This window comes from Meleagris gallopavo, chromosome 1 (genome assembly GCF_905368555.1).
Source record: "Meleagris gallopavo chromosome 1, MGAL_WU_HG_1.1, whole genome shotgun sequence".
Classification (NCBI taxonomy): Eukaryota; Metazoa; Chordata; class Aves; order Galliformes; family Phasianidae; genus Meleagris; species Meleagris gallopavo.
In genome coordinates this window covers 152,207,859-152,227,679 of record NC_139404.1, presented here as the reverse complement: position 1 = coordinate 152,227,679, position 19,821 = coordinate 152,207,859, and the positions used below count along the sequence as shown (strand labels likewise).

Genomic DNA, 19,821 nt, shown 5'->3' with positions numbered 1-19,821 from the left:
ATTCTAGCTGAGGAACTGGCGGGACTTATTGACAGGTGTTTAAACTAGGTATGAAGGGGGAAGGGGACAAAATGAGGACCACTGGGACTGAGGGGGCAGTTCGAGGCTCCAAACAGAACTTGATGGGTGGAGACAGTGGAGTTCAAAGGCTTGAAGAGGAATGGAGGGATGCAGTGGAGAGCTTATGGGTGAGAATCAAGGGGCAGGCTGGTAAGGGTGACACTGTTGTGGGTGTGTACTACAGGCCCCCTGATCAGGATGAGGAGGTTGATGAGGCCTTCCAAAAGCAACTGGATGTAGCGTCACGTTCCCAGGCACTGGTGCTTATGGGGGACTTCAATTATCCGGATATTAGCTGGATGACTAACATGGCCAGGCATGCATGGTCCAGACAGTTCTTGCAGTGCATTGAAGACAACTTTCTGATGCAAGTGGTGGAGGAACCGACGCGGGGAGGGGTGTTACTGGACCTTATTCTCACCAACAGGGATGGACTTGTTAAGGAAGTAAAGGTTGGGGGCAGTTTGGGTTGTAGTGATCATGAGATGGTGGAGTTCAAGATCCTGAGTGGAAGAAGCAAAGCAGTAAGTAGGATTGCTACCCTGGACTTTAGGAGAGCCAACTTCGATCTCTTCCGGGACCTACTTGGAGCTATCCCGTGGGCTCGGGTGTTAGAAGATAAGGGGGCCTCTGAGAGCTGGCCAGCATTTAAACAGCTCTTCTTCCAAGCTCAGGATCGGTGCATCCTTGTGAGCAAGAAATTGGGAAAAGGTGGCAGGAGACCTGTGTGGATGAGCAAGGAGCTCATGCGCAAGCTCAAAGGAAAGAAGAAGGTCCATGAAATGTGGAAAAAGGGTCTGACCACTTGGGAAGAATATAGGAATGTAGTCAGGGCCTGCAGGGATGCAACGAGCAAGGCTAAAGCCCATCTGGAATTGAATCTGGCTAAAGTGATAAAGGATAATAAAAAAGGCTTCTTCAAGTATGTTAATAGCAAAAGGAAAACTAGAGAGAATGTGGGCCCCTTACTAAGTGAGGGGGGGTTCTCGTAACGGGGGATGCTGAGAAGGCAGAGATACTGAATGCCTTTTTTACTTCCGTCTTCAGTGAAAAGGCTCTCCCGCAGGAATCCCACAGCGTGGAGATTAGTGAGAGGGTCTGGGGAATGGGAGACTTCCCTTTAGTCAGGAAAGAGGACGTGCGTGAGCGCCTAGGCAGTACTAAGGTCCACAAGTCCATGGGACCTGATGGGGTGCATCCACGTGTGCTGAGAGAGCTGGCGGAGGTCATTGCCGAACCACTCTCCATCATTTTTGAGAGGTCTTGGACAACAGGGGAGGTCCCTGAAGACTGGAGGATAGCCAATGTCACTCCGGTCTTCAAAAAGGGCAAGAAGGAAGATCCGGGTAATTATAGGCCTGTCAGCCTCACCTCTGTCCCTGCAAAGGTGATGGAACAGCTTGTGCTGGATACCATCTCCAGACAACTGGGAGAAAAGGAGGTTATCAGGAGTAGTCAGCATGGGTTCACCAAGGGGAGGTCGTGCTCGACCAACTTGGTGGCCTTCTGTGATGCTGTCACATGCTGGGTGGATGGGGGAAGAGCGGTAGATGTAGTCTACCTTGATTTTAGAAAGGCGTTTGATACTGTCTCCCACGACATCCTTATAACAAAGCTGAGGAAGTGTGGGATAGATGAGTGGACAGTGAGGTGGGTTGAGAACTGGCTGACTGGCAGAGTGCCGAGGGTCGTCGGTGGTGCAGAGTCTGGCTGGAGACCTGTAACAAGTGGTGTCCCCCAGGGGTCTGTGCTGGGTCCGGTCTTGTTCAACATCTTCATCAATGACCTTGATGAGGGGATAGTGGCCACCCTCAGCAAGTTTGCTGATGATACGAAGTTGGGAGGATTGGCTGACACGCCTGAAGGCTGTGCGAGACCTGGACAGGCTGGAGAGCTGGGCAGTAAGAAACCGGATGAGGTTCAACAAAAGCAAGTGTAGGGTCTTACACCTAGGGAGGAATAATTGCATGCACCAATACAGGCTGGGGGATGAGCTGCTGGAGAGGAGCTCTGCAGAGAGGGACCTGGGCGTCCTGGTGGACGACAGGTTGGCCATGAGCCAGCAGTGTGCCCTCGTAGCCAAAAAGGCCAATGGCATTCTGGGGTGCATTAAAAAGAGCATGGCCAACAGGTCGAGGGAGGTGATCCTCCCCCTCTACTCTGCCCTGGTAAGGCCTCATCTGGAGTACTGTGTCCAGTTCTGGGCTCCCCAGTACAAAAAAGACAGGGATCTCTTGGAAAGAGTCCAGCGGAGGGCCACAAAGATGGTGAAGGGCCTGGAGCATCTCCCCTATGAAGAAAGGCTAAGTGACCTGGGTCTATTTAGCCTTGAGAAAAGAAGATTGAGTGGGGACCTGATCCAGGTTTATAAATATCTGAGGTGTGGCGGCCATAGTGGTGAGGCCAGTCTCTTTTCAGTGGTACGTGGAGACAGGACAAGGGGAAACGGACATAAGCTGCAGCATAGGAAGTTTTGCACGAATGTGCGTAAGAACTTCTTCACGGTGAGTGTGATGGAGCACTGGAACAGGCTGCCCAGGGGGGTTGTAGAGTCTCCTCCTCTGGAGATATTCGGGTCTCGCCTGGATGCCTAGCTGTGCGACTTGGTGTAGGGAACCTGCTTTGGCAGGGGGGTTGGACTCGATGATCTCTGGATGTCCCTTCCAACCCCTACAATTCTGTGATTCTGTGATTCTGTTGTACTGAGGAACATGGTTTAGTGGGGAAATATTGGAGGTAGGTGGATGGTTGGACTGGATGGTCTTGGAGATCTTTTCCAACCTTGGTGATTCTACAATTCTGATTGCCTTGATACCACTCAGAGAGACTTCATACCATGAGTATTGAAGAACAGAAAGGTATTCTCAGCCTCCTTTGGGAGATGGTAGCATGTGAGAGTACAAACATTAAAAAAAGACTGCACTTTGGTGGGTGTTTTTTTTTTTTTGTGCTATTTGTATTACTGCTTTTGAACATTGTTATTTTCTGCACAACAGGAATGCATTCTTCCTATATCTTACAATAGCAGTTCATCTTTCTTTTTCCTGATTTAGTTTCAGTTTTAGACTTGGTGAAAAACAAAGAAATCTATTTTAAGTTGCCAACTGAAAATGAATCTACAAATGCAGAATAGAAACAAAAATGAGAGGGTAAGAGGTGAAAGAAGGGATAACTAAGGAAAAAAAGGGCCTTAAAGAAGTACTGAATGAGGGAAGGTAAAGCTCCGAATGACAGTATGCAAGAACAAAATAAAACTGTCATTTTTGTAATGGTCTAGGAGATGAAAAGCAAAGAATTTAAGAAACTTTTAGTAGATCAGACTTCTATTTTAAAAAGTCACTGCATGTGTGAGTCTGCACACGGAATTAGGTTATGCTGTGGCAGTAGGAGGTCTGACAGCAGTGTGAAGCTAGATCCATGCCAGCTGTACCCAGACATCCAAGACCATGTTGCTATCGCATTTTTGAGCATCGCCATGAGATGCTTGGCTTACATGGAGATTGAAACCCCAGCTATTCTGCTGCATGGTATCTGAGATACCAAAACTTAAATTAAGCTAGGTGGCTCAAAACAAAACTCCGACTCCATATCTATGGCTTTCAAGCAATAAATGAGTTCAGACAGAATCTTATGTTTGTCACATCAAAAGGAACCACTGTATTGCATACAGTAAGAATTTCCCATGTTCAGTTCTAGCCATTGAAAGGAATGAAAACCTGGCCTTCCTGATTTTTTTTCTAATCACAAAAGTCATGTACTATACCAATCTTCTGTCAGCCAAAAATTAGCCAAATAACTAACAAGGTAGCTTGGTGGTACTTCATTTATCTAGCAGAGTAGCATTGGTATCAACAAGTCCAAGAAATACGAATGCTTGGAAACAGAGTACAAAAATATGTTAGAGAAACATTGGCTAAATTTCATTGCTGATGTAAAAGAATGCAAGACTGTTGAGCCCAGCTGAGTTGTACTTTCTGATGAGAGCTATAAATTTAGGCTATTATCTTTAATGAGTGAAGTTTGTCTAATTCATACTGCAACTTGTCCCTTATTTAATATGAATGCAATAGCTTTAATCCATCCCAGAAGATGCCAATTAGTGGGAGCAGCACTTTTGCTACTTTAGTGAGAAATGCACTAATAGCTTAATTCCGGGAAGAGTAAAAAGATATTATTCTTCTAGAAGATGATTTCTTTACATTCCAAATCTAGGAGCTGACCAGAATTACTGTATGTATACCTATCTTCTAGGCACTCTGGCTTACAGCCTATTGCCACTTGCTTTGGAGGAGTTCTAAAATCCCCTTCTGTTCAGTGGGAGGCCTTTTTGTACAATGATGCACATACTTCATCGACTCTTTCAGCAAAAGTTGCTAACAAAGTTGTAGGTACAGTTACACCTAATGCAAGATAGTTTGAGTATTCTAAATTCCCCCATTGGCACACCAATACAATTTGTCTAGACAGCAGTTGGTTAGGAACAGCTCAGAGCAGCAAAGAAATGCTTGTAAGTGTGATAGCACTGTAAAGAAAGAACACTGAACAACTCTGTTGTTGAGGGGATATTTTTCACAAAGAAGCATTTGAGACACTTCTCCAAAAAGACTACTGTTTGTGAAGTAATTTGGTCCCACAGATGCACATATGCCTGACACTATAGTCCCGATACAAAAGGTTAAACTCTGAATGCTGCATATCATTTCTACCATCCTATGTGTGGCAAGTAGGCACTGCCAAAGGTTGTGGCAGCCAAACTCCTTGAGAGATGAAAATTTCCCACTGTCTCAGTGGCATCCTAAATTTTTCTCAAAAGTAATTTTGTCTCTCATATTTAAGACTTTCACTTCTTTCAAGTTGTGTTGCATCCCATACTTAAGATAGTGTTGCCAGCCAACTGTAGATAATGTAAGACATCATAATGGAAAGCAAGTGTTTCTGCCAATATAGGGATTGCCTGTCTTCTCAGAGTAGTTTATGGCTAAACACAAATACAGCAATATAAACTTTGAAAAGGCCCCTTTCCCCCTTACGTGAACCCATGCTTAGGGCCACATGTAAATTATTCACACATTTCTAGTAGAAAAATCACAGAATCACAGAATTGTAGGGGTTGGAAGGGACCTCTAGAGATCATCGAGACCAATCCCCCCTGCCAAAGCAGGTTCCCTGCACCAGGTCGCACAGCTAGGCATCCAGGCGAGACCCGAATATCTCCAGAGGAGACTCCACAACCTCCCTGGGCAGCCCGTTCCAGTGCTCCGTCACCCTCACCGTAAAGAAGTTCTTACGCACATTCGTGCAAAACTTCCTATGCTGCAGCTTATGTCCGTTTCCCCTTGTCCTGTCTCCACGTACCACTGAAAAGAGACTGGCCTCACCACTATGGCCGCCACACCTCAGATATTTATAAACCTGGATCAGGTCCCCTCTCAGTCTTCTTTTCTCAAGGCTAAACAGACCCAGGTCACTTAGCCTTTCTTCATAGGGGAGATGCTCCAGGCCCTTCACCATCTTTGTGGCCCTCCGCTGGACTCTTTCCAAGAGATCCCTGTCTTTTTTGTACTGGGGAGCCCAGAACTGGACACAGTACTCCAGATGAGGCCTTACCAGGGCAGAGTAGAGGTGGAGGATCACCTCCCTCGACCTGTTGGCCACGCTCTTTTTAATGCACCCCAGAATGCCATTGGCCTTTTTGGCTACGAGGGCACACTGCTGGCTCATGGCCAAATAGTAAAAATAATAATATATAATATATATAATAATATATAATAATAATAAAACCCATTGGGGCAGCAATACATTCCTAAACAGTCATGGAATGTCATGGTGAGTTCCACTTCTGTAGGACTCCTTGCAGAAATCTAAAACCCAGATGAAGAGGAGCTAAAAGGATTGGGTCCCACAAACAGAGATCTATTTTCAATTAGAAATATGTATTCTAGGATAAAATCCTTAATTTTGAAAGTTGCCTTAAAAACCTCTGGCTCAAGGGAGAACTGCATAATTAAGTCAAGTTCTGGGCAGTGCCCAGCCATCTTAGCTCTGCTCAGCTGTTCTACACTGAGTCCCCTGCCTGAGGCTCAGTGGGAAGTTCTTCAGTGGTCAACACCTTCAGACATAGATCTGATCCCACAGCCATTCACATGGCCTTCTAAAGGAAATACCATTCAATATGTCTTCTGTATGGGGCTGCTGAATCACGGCCTGAACCTTTGATTGATCACCTGAGGCGAGCAATGAGTCAGCTACGGGAGCACAGGTGAAGGCAATTCACCTGTGCTGCAGGAAGGGGTGGAGCCTGGCTCCACCTCTTCTAGACCCATTTAAGAGCTGACTGCCAGTAGGGAAGGATTTCTCTCTGGAGATCTGCTCCATCAGGAGTTCATCTTGTGAGCCTAGGATAGGGTGAGTGACTTTCTCTCATTTCCTCCAATATAAATTATATTAGCCAAGCTCCTGGAGAGAGATATATATATGTATATAGATAGATAGATAGATACACACACACACCATCTGTATATCCATTGATTAAACAGTCTTCTAACACAACAGGTTTTGAATTGAGGTGTCTTAGCAACAGAGATTGGCAGAATGCAAATGATCATTGAGATGGTTTTTTTTATAGTGTCTTAATCTATGCTGCGTTTCAAGGTAACTCTGTTTCTTTTTAATAATTCCTTTTGTAAGAGGCTTTTTCCGTAAACTACATATCTTTTAAGAAGTGAATGAGCTCTTAGTGGGCACAGTTTGATTTTATGAAACTGGATGGGTCAACAAGAGCTGACAAGGGCAGGTTGTGCTCTTTCCATAAAGACATAAAAGTTCTTGACAGTATTAGGCCAGGGAGCTTTAATGAGTAGATTACTGTATGGCATACACCTGTTCTAAGTCCTTTAGAGGAGTCAGCCCTTTACCTTTGAACATCCTGCAAGTAGCAAAAGCAATTCCGCACTCTGTAGGCCATCTACCTCTTTGTGGAAGCAATTCAGAGACACTTCAGAGCAATACCAGGTGAGATAACTCTGGTGATAACAGGTACATGTGATAACACGTACAGTCTCTTCTTTCTATGCCTGCTACAGTATTTCTTTATGGCCTTGCAAAACCTTGTGCAAATGCACTGTTTCTCTCTATTTGTTCTAGCACTTCTTTTACATCAACAGTTGGCAAAATTGGGTGAATCCTAAAGCCACAGTGCCACATCCTTTCCTAGGGCTACTCTGAAAGTAAATAGACACACAGTTCAAGCAAGTCCCTGGTACCACCAGAACAACCAGCCAGTTTTTCTTTTCCCCTTTGGATACAGCTTTTTGGTAGAAGGTTCTGGGGTATACTCCAGAACTCTAGAGCATAGCATGGGTGTGCTAATTCCATTTCCAGAGCTGGAAAATATTCCTGATGGTACAGGTTTATAACCACACATCCCATAGAAATGATCCAGTAAAGTAGAAGGGATAAGTGACATGCAGTACCACCTACCTTAAGTACATTCTGATGGCTTACAGTCTGGTTGTCAGCCCGTATTTGCTTTAAGATATTTACTTTTAAAGTTCCATTTTGGAAAACTGAGGTGGAGGAAAAAAATACGCAAACTGTGTTAAAGCCTGCAGCCAAAATCAGTGACGGCAGAGAATGCCCAGAGAAGCCAAGCTGTCAAGGCCTAATGTTTCAGATCAGTTGTGCACAGGATGAGTCAAGATTACTTTTGCACAAACAGATGAACTGCAACTTATAATCCTCATCTAAATTATATCAGGTTATGTGAAAATCAAATTTGGGCTGTAAATTCAGTGTCTGGAAAATAACAGAGCAGAAACAGGGGAGTGCAATGCCATAAGTCAATGAATTATATTGAAAACTGCATTTAAAATCACAGGTGATAGCTGGCATAGAAATGTGAAATAGGATGATAAAGTTCTAGTTCACAATCTTTTTTTTTTTTTTTTTTTTTTTGACACTAACCCAGCTACTCTATTTTGCCACCTAGATCTTGGTCTAGTTGAATCTGTTTACTTCCTGTAGGTTTAACTGCTTTTCTCTGTTAGTAAGCTGGCTGTTCAATGAGTATATCTGTTCTTGGAAGTATGCATGATTCAATGGTTAAAATAAACACAGAGGTACCATTTTACTGAAGGATCTTTTAGAGAGAAAGAAGAAATTCTACTGAGGGAGGCAAACAATCAACCTTTCTCAAGTACCCTTCTCTCCATGCTGACCTTGCTAGCATCTCTAACATCCTTCCTGTGCTAAATGTAATGGCAAAGTAATATTTTACCAGCCTGAAACTACTTCTTACCTCTGTCAGTCTATGTTCTAGTTATAAGCATCATGATAAAAAAAAAAAAGATACTATGTTATCCTGAATGCTGCTTGCTCTCTCTGCCCTTGACAAAGTTCATCAACTGGCACTGGCTGCACAGAAGTAACCAAGTCCAGCATGGTACTAAGGTTACATCACATCAGGAAATGAAGGACAAGAGCTTCTGCTGCAGCCTTTTGCTTTGTAATGGTAAAAGTTTTTCAGCTTGGCCTCTTTGTGTCCCCAAAATAAGTCATATGGGAGACCACACATCTGTCACATATAGTAATGCTGCTATATCTATGCTGGCAGTGGAAAGCAGGCTTGAGCTTTTTCTGCCCTTGCTAAGTCTGGATCTGTAAGTGCAAGGAAGCAAAGTCTGAAGATACCAGAGCTGACTAGACATGAATCAATTCAGCTCGGAATGTGGCCTATTCTGGTCCTAATCCAGCTGAGCAAGTGAGCTGACAGTAATATTTTAGTCACCCAGATGCAGCATTAAACCATGGGAGCTAGAATGTTCCCAGACCTAACCATGGGGATTACGTTTTTATTATGTGAGAAACTCTTCCAGAATCACTGAACTATTTCTACTTCTGAGTTTCCTACATGTTTATGCTGATATGATGCTATGGATCCTTTATGCTCAAAGATGTTGGCTTAACTTTGACTTTACAATCACATATTGAATTTCTGTTTTTCTCTAGGGGAAGAGCTCTACAGTCTGGAATATGGGAGATGTGGTTTGACAGATCAGAGGGCTTTGCTTCACCTTCAGGAACTCAACAGAAATCACTATCATATGCAGAGCCAGTGAGCTGATCTTCTACTGCTCTTTGGAAATTAAGTACACCTGGAAAAGAACAGATACTGTGCTGTATGAAATAGAGAATGGGGGAAAAAGGTGTGTCGTCATACACCAGTCCTCACAGATTCTTAAAACACTTCCAGTTGGAGAATGAAGTATATTTAATATAGGATCCATAGCTGTGAACTGGTGCAAGGGTGAAGGTAAAGCCAACTCCTAACTAAAAACAATTATATAAGAAAGCAGACAGTTGCAGTTTGATCTTTGAGTGGCCTGTAAGTGAAAAATTATTTTGCAAGGCTTGAACAAGGAGATTGATAGCACTTTCTGATACAAAGATTACTAAACAAGACTTGTAAATGAAGTGACAAAAGTGATAAGAATTCGATCTTGTACACACTTTAAAAGAGTTCAGACAGAATTGGACATTAAGGCCAAATTAACAAGGCAGTGTGCAGGATACTTAGAAATATTTCACATGAGGATTCCTTTGTATTTTGTATTTCACTTTTAAGTCCACCTTGTCATAAATCATTGCCAGTCCCATCAAGTTACAGAAAATGTACACTAGAGTATTCAGACAGAGAAATTTTCCACTCTTTATATTCTATTTTCCTTTCTGCCTTGACTATGAAACACTTCCATATTCATCAGAATAATGCCTTTCTCTCAACCATTTGGTAAAGGAAAAAAAAAAAAGAAAAAAAACTTAATCTATCATAACAAAGCAAAAAATATATTCATATATGAAAACCAGCCAAGGTTTTTTTTTTTTTTTTTTTTGAAACAAACAAACTACAGTTGCTAGGGATGTGATTTAGTGGTACAAAAGAAGCCCATCCAATTTGATTTTTAAGACTTTTGTAAGCTTCATCTGCCATAGATTTGCCCCCCTGTCAAAGGGACTACTTTGATCTATATTGACTGAGAATTTACACTGGTCTTTTTATATAAAACATATTCAAGAAATACTCAGAGGATTTTCTTTCTTTTACTTTTTCTCTTTTTTCCTTTTCCTTTTCTGTTCCTCCCCTCCCCCTCCTCTTTCATTTCCCCTCCCTTTCTCTTCTCCTTTCCTCCTCCCCCTTCCCATCCTCTTCCCCTTCTCCTTCCTTTCCCCTTTCTTCCTCCTCTTCTTCTCCCCTCTCCTTCTTCTCCCCTTCTTCTCCTTTCTCCTTCTCCTCTTCTTGAAATCAACAATTGCAGTGTCCCTGGTGGTAACAACTGAAAAGGCAACTTGAGCAGCTCCTCATAAGGAAACCACAGAATGGTTTGTGTTGGAAGATCATCTAGTTCCAAACTCCCTGCCTTAATTGAAGACATCTTCCACTAGATCAGGTTCTCAAAGTCCCATCCCACCTGGAGTTGAACACTTCCAAAGATGGAGAATCCACAATTTCTCTGAACAACTTGTTCAAGTGCCCTCATCATGAAGAATTTCTTTCTTATTCCTAATCTAAACCTACTCTCCATTTAAAGTGATTACTCCTTGTGCTGTCACTACACACCCTGTTGAGTCTCTATCTTTCTTGTTAGGCCCCCTTTGAGGAGACTGAGTTTGGTAAGCGAAAGGATGAGGAACTCTTTATCTTGATTTTATCAGCTGCAATAATGAACTATATTTTCCATGCTGATATGTGTCATTTTGAACACAAGCCAGTGCTGAAGTTATATGACAGAAGCAATTCAGGTGACAAGAACAATCATCTGTCTGTGCATCAGTAAACGAAAAAGTTGGGGGAAAATTTTGAAGACATAAAAAAATTGGATATTTCACAGCTCCTGTGAAGGTAATTTCCATATTGTCACCTGGGACAGAATGTCTGCAGTGTATTACTTGAGTTCTCTGATATAAAACTCCATCAGTAGTTTAGTCTCTCCTTTTCTGATGAAAAAAAAGGAGTTGATTTCTTAACCCCGCCAATGTTTGCTGAAGTGGGTTTAATAAATTAGATTGCAAAGGAACTCTATGAAGGTGTTTTAAACACACACAGCAAAGTATCAACCTCAACATTTTATGCTACATTTATTAGGCATGAGAATAGACTAGATAATTACAGCCCAGGCCTTCCTCACTCCACCAGAATTGTTCACATTAAATTAGGGTTTTATTAAAAAGTGTTCTTCAGGGGAAAAGTGCCATCTCGTTTCTTAAAATATGAATTTTGCAATAAATTTTGACTTCTTAAGGCAAAGTACAGCAAAGAGTCTTCATTTTAAGCTCCATTTAGTGTTCACTTGTTTAATTTTGTTCATCTGTGGAAGTGAGAGCAGAGGTGGTAATGAATAAAAGGTGTGAGGTAATGCTGGAAAGAGATGGTGAGCCTAAGTCACATGAGTAGTAAAGTAAGAAAAAAAACTAATATTGCCTAGCAACGTGAGGAAAAAAAATGTGCCTGGGAACAGAAAAGCAGGACTTAGCTGCAAGGAGAGCATTTGCCAGTAACAAAGAGAAATAAAATTCATAACATAAAAATTGGAGGGGGGTGGAAGGAGCAAGAATGAGTAGTTCAGAAACTTGGAAACAAAAGCTATCTGGAGCTTGTCTTGTAGGGAAATGCAGAGAGCTTTACAGGAATGGCTATCTGTAACCACTTGCTTTGTATTTCATTATCATCATGATGAACCAAAACAGAAGATGAAACAAGTGGGTGGTCACCTTGCCATTACACTTGGAACTTTAAAGAGACAGTTGAACTGAAATTTCTGTCCCAAAAACATGAGGCTCATTACCTAGTCTAGAAGAGCAGGGACCTGTTCCTCACAGAACAGAACCTTGTCCTCTCACGGACTCCAAGCTTCTGAACAGTGTTGACCAAAAACATCTATTAAACAGCAGCAATGCACCTTCAAAAAGCTAAGATTTAGATTAGCCCTTATGGATTCTGGCAGCAGAACAGGGAGCTCAGCCTGGGTAAACTTGCCTTGCAGATTAGAAGCATTTATAGAGGGACAGCTTAACTCACCAACAACATTATGTAGTTGACTTTGTGTATGCTGGAAACAAAATGAGGTGATGACTATCACAACGCAACAGGGGAAATGGTCCTCATTCCCATTAAAAGCAATAGAATCGAAAGCTACTTTCAAATGAAAGATCTCTGATAGCTTCACTGATGGAAACAGCAACATGCAGATGAATTTTCAGCTATGCACATCTTGGCACTTAGTGTCATGTAATCTTAAATCTTTCTTTTCAAAATTCTACTCATTGCAGCAAAGGTAACGGAGATTAATGTAAGAGAATTGAAAATAAAGCATCAGTAAATGAAAAAGTAATTTATTCTTTCTGGGACTGCAGACACTGAGAAGGTTTAATCATAATCAGATGGCTATTGCACTGTGGGAATATAGGGCAGAGTTAAGGTTGTTTTAGTGGCCTCATTATATGCATCTAAGGATTTTCTGTAATTTGAGAGGACTGCAACACTGATGACATAAAATACTGTCAATCATCATTTTTCATCATTTTGTTATTTTGAACGCATCTTGACTCTGGAAATATTTTTTTTATTTTTATTTTATATATATATATATATATGTATTTTAGCTCTGGGAACACTCATTTTAAAACATCCCTCCGAAAACACAGTTGTTTCTTCGTTTCCCCAGGAAAGTTGTATTTTTAACATCCTAAATATTTTGAATGACACTTTTAAATGCAGAAAGGAGGAGGATGATAGACCTGACCCATAAGTAAGACATTAGAAGTTTATATTAATTCCAGATTAGCTAGCAATTTATAAAATTGAAACTCCACTCCCCTCTAGCTGCTGGAAGGGAAAAGGAGCTTGCTGGTTTGCTTTATTCCTTCGTTAATTTTGAGAGAGTTTTTAACTATTAAAAAAAGAAAGGCTTCCATTTTTTTTAGCTTGCCTTTCCTTTGAAGTTATCTTTAGTTACAGCTTCACTGATATTGTAAGTTTATAACTTACAACTGGTCTGATCTATATCTCAGGTTCTTCCTTTGCCATTATTTTATTTGGGTATTTGATGGTTAGCATTTTGCCTTGCAGCCTCTGTTTCTTGTCTCATTTATTGTAGCTGTTGTTTTAGCTACTTGTATATACTATCTATAGGTTATGACAGGGTGCAGGAAATAGAACCTTCATTTTCTTACACATTTCTGCACAAAGCAACAGTGCTTCTGGCACTTCCCAGCATCCTCTCGGCTCCCTTTTCTTTTGACTCTTCTTTTGCATAGCTTTGTGGGCACCCTCGGGAAGAAATGATGCATTAAGAAAAACAATCCTGATAATTTAAAGGTAATGGTCTTTGCTGATTCCTTATTTCAGGCTAAAAAGGAGTGTATGATTAGGGTCATGGTTTTCATTTAAAGTATTACTGAATATTATGCAAAAATATGGGCTCAATTATTTTGTGTGGAAGCACTTCTATTTCATAGGGATAGGAAATTACTCTTCTGGATTCCAAGTAAAAAACTATTTTGGTTTTGTTTTTTGAGAAACATTATTATTGTTCTTCAACATTTCTGGACATGGCAACACCACACTAAATGTTCCCATTTGCATTCTGCTGCAGTATATTGAAGTACTGTGTGAGAATTACACATCCTAGCATATCTTTCATTTTCCATATACCTTTTGTTTCCTGGATCAAGCTACTGGCTTTAGTATCTTAGGATAGTCTCTTTTTCAGAAAATGGAGAAATAATCTTTGACTTAATTTTCCTTCAGTAAAAACAATAATCTGATCTCTCCTATGGACAATCTGGTGTTTCCAAAGTTTATAATTTTCTTGGTTTGATTGCTACAGAATCATAGAATATCCAGAGTTGAAAGGGATGCATAAAGGTCATCAAATCCATATTCTGGCTCCACACAGGATCACTAAAAAAACAAACTATATGTCTGAGAGCATTGTGCAGACACTTCTGTCCAACTTGATGCCATGACCACTTTCATGGGGAGGCTGTTCCAGAGCCTGACAACCCTTTTCTCACATCATAAGGTTTGTTGAATTCCCTCAACAGTATGCTTATTTCACAGTTTTAGTATCCCTAGCAATTACATACTTGCCCACTGTACAGTGTCAGTTTATAAATCATCTGAATTTACTATCTGGTCATCAATACACAGTTCATTCTCAACTTAGTGATAGAAATATGTTCCTTTGACATTGCCTCTTTGGTTTGAATAGTTTTAAAGCAATTTTCTCTTCCTAGCATTTACAAGAGGTGATGCTGCTCAACCTAAAACCTCTCCCCATAAGTGAGAAAATTCATGTTCAATTTCATGAGCTATACAGCAACTTAAGATGTATCTGAGAAATATGCCCCCCCTAGTTTATCACAAGGTATCTTGCTTATCTACCTTATCTACTTTTCCTGGGTTAAATTTGGTCAATGGCCTCTACACAGTGTTTCTCAGTTGCTTGTGATGTGTTTGCACTTTTACAAAAAGCTAAGATCTTTTCCATGCTGGAAAGCCAACAATAGGCAGATCCTTTTATACAAGCTTATTCTTTTCTCTGCTCGTCAGAATCCTAGGTTTGCCAGAGTACTGCACCCAAATTTTCTTCAGAGGTATTCTTTGGTTGCTCTGGCTGCTTCACAGTTTTGTGGTGCTTAAGACTTTAATTTGGTTTTGTTTCTTCTTAAAATTGGTATTCCTGGTGCCATGATGTAATGTTTCAGGAGCAGAACAGAACTGAAGGTGAAAGATTCCAGTAGAATTTAAGATTTGTCTCGCAGTATCCTTGGGTTTTTCATAGATTGTGGTCCAGATATTTCCCCAGAGTTTTAGTTTCCCTGAGGCTGTCCAGATTTCCTCAGAGACAACTGGATGCCTGATCATGAGGAACTGAGTTTTCTCAGTTTCGGTTTGCTTTGTTGGTGCCATAGTCTGGGTTATTATGGCATAGCCATGTAGTATGGCCTCATTGCAAACCATACTACACATTCAAATTTGGTCTTTGGTAAGGGTAACATGCTTCCTTCTATATCTTCTATTCAGTTATTTTATGCAAATATGAACTTCTGATGTAAAATTTTGGCTTTCTTATAGGTTTGGCTGATCTACTTGGTAGTGTATATCATTTATTTATTTTGCTGGATTGACAGTAATCTCATGATCTTCCCAACATCATCTTCACGTCAGCGCCATGAAATATATCTTTACAGTCTGTTAAAATTCCAAACAGGACCCAAAATGATTATACACTTTCTTCTTTTAGCTTTGTTTTACAGTCAAATAAATGACACCAAGCAGTGAATACAATAGATCTGCTAGGATTTCCAGAAATGCTTCCTTGCATAATCCTTATGTTTGTTTGTCTGGTGGCACCGTCGTAATTGCATAGTATATCATTAATAATTGCTTTTTCTCAGGCCAGACACTGCTTACATCCTTGGCCATCCACCCTGCACCAATGTTCCTGACAGATTGGCATATATATGATTGACTCAGCTTTGTTTGCTGCTTAATTACATTTTCTTCCTTGCTGTGAGCCTCACTAGCCTCCTATCCATATGTTTCCTATACCACATGCTACATTATAACATAATAGACATACTTATTTCTAAATTTCATTCTCTTTCAGAGATGCTGCAGACACAGGGAACACTGCATCTGAATCCAGCACATGCTATCTTCTTGGTGCCTCCTCCAAAATCTTCTGTATCCTGACTGCCTCTTCCAAAGCTCATTGTAAACTACCCCAGTCTTTTTCCCGCGTATACCTTCAATGACAAAACAGCACAATGACAATAAATAATTCTCAGCAGTAATTATTCTTAGCAGTGATGCTGTTATTTCTCACTGGAGCTATTTCCAGTTACATAGAGATTTGTTTTCAATGGTAAAATAAATAAATAAATAAAAATGAGGGGTGGAGATGTTATTTTCATAAAGATTCTTGTAATAATTTTGGCATGCCTTCATAACTACTGTTCAGTCAATGGGTTAGCCTGAATGAGGAGAGAGCTTCTAGATCTTACATAAAAGCTGTTATCAAAGGAATTAATGTCTTTATGCCTGTTTTGTAAGCAGGAAGCAAGAGGATAACAGCAGCAAATAGAACAGATTTCACCCGCTAGATCAACACAAAATGTGGGCATTACACATATTACCCTGCCAAAAAGGACTTGGAGGTATTACCCTGCCCTTTTATTGCTCTGTCAAAAAAGGACTTGGAAGCATTGGTGGATGGGAAGCTGGACATGTGCCAGCAATATGCTCTTGCAGCCAAGAAAGTCAACTGTATCCAGGGCTGCATCCAAAATACCACAGTCAGCAGATAAGGGAGGTATCCTGCTCCTCTGCTCTGTGCTGGTGAGGCCTCACCTGGACTACTGCATCCAGATGTGGAGTCTTCAGTAGAGACATAGACCTGTTAGAGCACATCCAGAGAAGGGCCACAAAAATGATCCATGGAATGGAATGTCACTCCTACAAAGACAGAATGAGAGAGCTGAGGCTATTCAGCCTGGAGAAGGGAAGGCTCTGGGGAGAACTAAGGATGGCCTTTCAGTATCTAAAGGGGGCTGTAAGAAAGGAGGAGAGACAGACTTTTCAGAAGGATCTGCTGTAATTGGATAAGGAGAAATGGTTTCAAACTGAAATAAGGGAAATTTAGATTAGATATAAAGAAGTTTTTTACAATAAGAGTGGTGAGGCACTGGAACATATTGCCCATAGAGGTGGTGGATGCCCCATCCCTGGAGACATTCAAAATCAGGTTCAACAGGGCTCTGAGCAACGTGATGGAGCTGTAGATGTCCTTATTCATTGCAGGGGAGTTGGACTGGATGACCTTTAAGGGTCCCTTCCAGCTCAAAGGACTCCATGATTCTATGACTCTGTGACGTTACATTTTGCAGCATCCACCACCAGTACAGCAACTCAGTGGAAAAACTGTATTCACAATCCAGGTTTAGAGACAAGCACAACAGTGATCTGCCATTAATATTAATCTACTTTGTCAGGTGTGTATTGCTTTACTCAATGAATAGTGTCCACTTTTGATCAGTAATGAAGACTTCTGTTCAAGTTCAGCATTTGAATTTAACTCTACAATCAGCTTTGAGATTAAAAATGTTTTTGCACATAAATCATAGCTAGTCTGGTGTTTTCTTGCCTGCAATTTTCCTCCTTTGTTCCCATTTTAAAATATCTCTGATATTTAGACAGACAACAAATTTTGGTCAGAGCTGTACACCATGGATAGAAGTAACAACAGGAAAGAAATAGATTGGTCCCAAGGCACCGAGTCAAGATTAAAAGCCAGTTTATTTAATTAAAATTACATAGATGACAAAAAAAAATAATCGAAGGATTAAAAGAAGAAATGGAATGGATAATAAAAAGGGGAATGCAAGACAGTATGTAAAAATGATAATTCTGTCTACTCCAGAATATTTGATGAGCCTCAGGGTTATCCACATCTGCACAGTGTCTTTAAGATTTGTTCAAATACTGATGGAAATTCCTTCATCCTCTCTGTGACTCCACTTCCAGACACAGATATTTTCTCTGCCAGCACATGGCTCAACATCATGCTGTACATCTTCACTAGTTAAAAGAAGATGCAGTTTATCAATATATGTTTGTGCTTTCATTATCAAGTAATCTTATCAAGTTATGGCAGATAGAGTCTATAAGCAGAAGCATGCCCCAGCGGGGCATGCTCCTGGTGCTCCCAGCAGTCCTGAGTTATACAGCCACGTGTTTTGCCTTGGAGAAAAGCTGTCCTTTCTTTCATATACATGAGTCCCTGAGGTGAGCAGGGCAGACTCAATGCTGACATGGCCAGAGGAGCCATGTACTTGCACGACATACATTTTGGAGGAGCTGTAAATTTGCCTGGTATACACTTTCCTGGCTGATTCCATGGAAGACAGGGCGGGAGCTTCTCCAGAGGATTCCCTGTAGACATGCATCTGCATTATATCCATGGCTGGGTGAGGAGATGCACTTCCTTGGACATGCCTTGGAATGGTCAGCTCAGCATTTGCTGAAATGGGACAGAAAGTGGAAGAAAGAGAGTAGTATCTATGAGCAGGCTGAGTTTTCCTTTTGCTGCTATCTTAGCCTCTATAGTTGAAAATAATACAAAAAATAGTAGGTAGATTATTTATGAAATTCAAAAAAATAATTGGAAGGCCTAGATAAATGTATAATAAGAAAATCAAAATTCATGTTATATCTACCTCAGGCTCCTGAATACTGCTTCATACAACACAGAGGCTGTTTAGTGCAAAGACTCCTTGTGAGAGTTAAGCAGTATGTATGTCACTAAATTCAGATGACAGCAAAAGTGGTTGGCAAAGGGCTAAATTCAATTTCTAACAAAATTAATAGAATAAACCAATAATTTCTAAACTTTTCCTTCCTTTTTTCTCCTTCCCTCCTTCATTCCCTCCCTTTGTCCCTTCCTTTCTTCCTTCCTTTCCACCTTGTTGGTACATTGCACTTAGTTTCTCTCTTTTACAGGAATACAATTTAATTCCTCTTTAGGGTATATTTCTCTGTTCATTTCCCTCCTACTTTTTATACCCTCTTGATTTTTCCACTCCCTCCTCCTACCTGACTCTTGTACATACATGCACATGCCCGCACACTCAGTTCTCTTGCCATTTCCCTCTCTTGCCTCTCATTCTCCTGTTTTTCCTACCAGATGGCCAAGCCAAGAATGTCACAGGAACAGCTTGTTCTCATGACATTTATTGTAAATGCTACAAGACCAGTCAGGCACTATATTTTCACCTAGAGAGATAGAGAAGATGGGCCTTTTTCCACAGACCACGGAGGATTCTGCTCCCCTAGAAGTCACAATGCATTCCTGACAGCTGCTCTCTGGCTGGCTGAAGACAAATTTCAGAATGAGTACAATTCTCAAATGCAGATGTTCATGGCACAAATGCAAATCTTCCCTCTGCTTTATCATCAAATAAGGTCAGAAAACAGTGATCCGGTGAATGTTCATCTAATCACTCTAAGTATCTCATAAACATGGAACAAGACAGCACCTGTCACAAAGCATTTGTAATCTGAATTCATCTAAGTAGAAGACAAGGCACAGAATTATTACAGACAGGAAAGGGCAGAGAAGGGAATGGTGAAATTTTATTTATCAACCATCATATGACCCAGGTTTGACCCGTTTTCACTATAAACAGTGTTAGGGAGTCCAGATGATAAACTTCCTGACAAAATGACTTTTCTATTTTTATAAAAGATACAACAACATTTAAAAAAGAAATACAAATACAAAATAATCCTCTGAATACCTTCCTAGGAGGTTAGGTTCTTCCTCTACTTCCATCATCAGGAAGCTCCTTTCTTTCTGAGGCAAACCTACAAACCTTGTACCAGTAAGGTGAACCTGAGCAATTTTTAGTTGAGTTGTATGTATGTCTTTCAGATTTGTCTTTAACATGGCAGATACATTAGCTGATATTTTTCTTTTTTGGTACATGCATTTCCGTCAAATTTTCACATCAGTTGTCCACATCCTATATTTGGGCAACTGTATTTCAGTTCTGACACACAAGTAACTGGGAACATATTTTTGACTTGTCTATTCACAGCATAAACTCTGTGTTTTTGGCTAATTTTCAAATTGATTGAATCCTTCATTCCTCCATTCAAATGTGCAATGAGACTACCTTGTGGTTTGATACAGCCCAAAAGTA

At 40.8% G+C, this 19,821-nt stretch overlaps 1 long non-coding RNA gene across 1 annotated transcript in view; it reads left to right on the top strand.

Annotated features, from left to right (window-relative positions):
* LOC104917463 (uncharacterized) overlaps nt 1-16,010 on the top strand; it is a 42,428-nt gene extending 26,418 nt beyond the window's left edge. Inside the window, exons 2-3 of the long non-coding RNA XR_014880889.1 lie at nt 9,067-9,263; nt 15,729-16,010. This is a non-coding gene — a long non-coding RNA (uncharacterized LOC104917463). The remainder of the gene's footprint in view (nt 1-9,066; nt 9,264-15,728) is intronic.
* The last annotated feature ends 3,811 nt before the right edge of the window (nt 16,011-19,821 follow it).